The sequence below is a fragment of the Bison bison genome, unplaced genomic scaffold (assembly GCF_000754665.1).
Source record: "Bison bison bison isolate TAMUID 2011002044 unplaced genomic scaffold, Bison_UMD1.0 scf7180017864376, whole genome shotgun sequence".
Taxonomy (NCBI): Eukaryota; Metazoa; Chordata; class Mammalia; order Artiodactyla; family Bovidae; genus Bison; species Bison bison.
Window position 1 is genome coordinate 11,276,792 of NW_011494948.1, and position 2,643 is coordinate 11,279,434.

Below are 2,643 nucleotides of genomic sequence, written 5' to 3' on the forward strand. Positions count from 1 at the left end.
TTACATTTTGTGCCCTAGGCACCTCACTTGCTTCACACTGGTTTTGATCCTACTCACCAGAAAAAGTCTTTTAATCTGTTATGGTCACAATGGTTGAGACATTTACCAAATTCTAACGTTTCTTTAAGGCTGAATTTTACCATTATTGACAAATACTGTCAGATGTTTACCTTAAACAGATATGTTCATTTTGTTCATTTTTGAGATGTTTGCTAAATCCCTGAGTCTGAATTCTATAGCTTGTCATGAGTCTCACTTTCAAGTAAAAGTGGTATTCCATGAAAAAAAGTGGCTAATTCAGTTTGTAATAGAAATCATCCTTTAAGTACTTTTCCTTGAGATAGTCATCCTGCTTTAGTATTCTGAGGAAGTGCTTTTTGCTTACTTTCTCTTTTGTCACACAGCCTATTAAAAAGACATACACTCAAAGGTTAAGTTTAATAACACTAATAATTTTCACTTCTTCATCAAGGGCATTCTTTAATAAAACTGCTTTTGTGTTTTTATTTTATTTTTATTGAGATAATATTGATTTCTAACATTATATAAGGAACAAATATATATTATATTTGTATTCTGTATACACTACAGCATGCTCACCTCCAAAAATGTAGTTTCCATTCATCACCATACAATTGAGGACTTCCCTGGTGGTCTAGTGTTTAAGACATTGCACTTACATTGTAGGGGATACAAGTTCGAACCTTAGTCCAGGAACTAATGTCCAACATGCCAAGTGAAATGGCAAAACAAAACCCCAAAACTGTGAGTCATACAGTTGATCTTCTTATACCCATTTAAGTGTACACTTCAGTGGCATTAGGTACATTCACGTTGTTATACAACCATTACCACCATCCGTCTCAGAACTCTTTTCATCTTGCAAAACTGAAATTACTACCCATTGAACAATAACTCCCTATGCACTCCTCCCACCATAGCCACTGGTAACACCATTCCACTTTCTACCTCAATGAGTGTGACTAATTTAGTACCTCATATAGATGGACTCATACAGTACTGGTCTTTCTGTGACTGATTTACTTTACTTGGCATAAAGTCCTCAAAATTCATGCATGTTGTAGCATGTGTCAAAATTTCTTCCCTTTTAAGGCGGAATAGTATTCCATTGTATAGATAGTTTGATTCAGTTCAGTTGCTCAGTCGTGTCTGACTCTTTGTGACCCCATGAACCACAGCACACCAGGCCTCCCTGTCCATCACCAACTCCCGGAGTCTACCCAAACCCATATCCATTGAGTTGGTGATGCCATCCAACCGTCTCATCCTCTGTCATCCCCTTCTCCTCCTGCCCTCAATCTTTCCCAGCATCAGGGTCTTTTCAAATGAGTCAGGTCTTTGCATCAGGTGGCCAAAGTATTGGAGTTTCAATTTCAACATCAGTCCTTCCAATGAACACCAAGGACTGATCCCCTTTAGGATGGACTGGTTGGATCTCCTTGCAGTCCAAGGGACTCTCAAGAGTCTTCTCCAATACCACAGTTCAAAAGCATCAATTCTTCGGCACTCAGCTTTCTTTATAGTGCAATTCTCACATCCATACATGACCACTGGAAAAACCATAGCCTTGACTAGACAGACCTTTGTTGGCAAAGTGAAAGTGAAAGTGAAGTTGCACAGTCGTGTCCAACTCTTTGAGACCCCGTGGACTGTAGCCCACCAGGCTCCTCTGTCCATAGGATTCTCCAGGCAAAAATACTGGAGTGGGTTGCCATTTCCTTCTCCAGGGGATCTTCCCGACCCAGGGATAGAACCCAGGTCTCCCACATTGCAGGCAGATGCTTTAACCTCTGAGCCACCAGGGAAGCAAAGTAATGTCTCTGTTTTTTAATATGTTGTCTAGGTTGGTCATAACTTGCCTTTCAAGGAGTAAGTGTCTTTTAATTTCATGGCTGCAATCACCATCTGCAGTGATTTTAGAGCCCAGAAAAATAAAGTCAGCCACTGTTACCACTGTTTCCACATCTATTTCCCATGAAGTGATGGGACCAGATGCCATGATCTTAGTTTTCTGAATGTTGAGCTTTAAGCCAATTTTTTCAACTCTCCTCTTTCACTTTCATCAAGAGGTGCTTTAGTTCTTCTTTACTTTCTGCCATAAGGGTGGTGTCATCTGCATATCTGAGGCTATTGGTATTTCTCCTGGCAATCTTGATTCCAGCTTGTGCTTCATCCAGCTTGTGCTTCATCCAGCCCAGTGTTGAGAAGAGGGGAGGATCCACTTCACTACTTCTCTATAAGATGGTGCAGGTCTTCTTATCCTTGAAGGGGTTTTCTGAAGTTGGTATCCCCATCAGCAGAGGGTCATTCCTGGCATGTTCCTCACAGTAGGACATGAGGTCTGCTGATGCCTTTGAAACCTTTATTCTCTCAATGGAGGCTTCCATTCTCAACTGCTGCGCAGTCCTCCGTGCCTGGGCAATGTTGTTGGTACTGGCTGTCTTGCTCAACATCTTCAGTTAATGGTTTTCACCAGCAAGACTCTACGTGGCCCACCGTCACCAGGTTTTAGGTGATGGAATGAATCTGCCGGTGCGCTGCCCCTGCCGCCACCGCCGCTGCTGGGGACTCTGTCTCTAAGGGCTCCTGGAGACCTTTTTTTTTTTTTTTTTTTTTTTTTTT

The 2,643-nt window shown here is 41.7% G+C and overlaps 1 pseudogene; it reads right to left on the minus strand.

The window, feature by feature from the left end:
- Positions 1-2,226: 2,226 nt before the first annotated feature.
- On the minus strand, positions 2,227-2,565 carry LOC105000943 (annotated as a pseudogene).
- Positions 2,566-2,643: the final 78 nt, after the last annotated feature.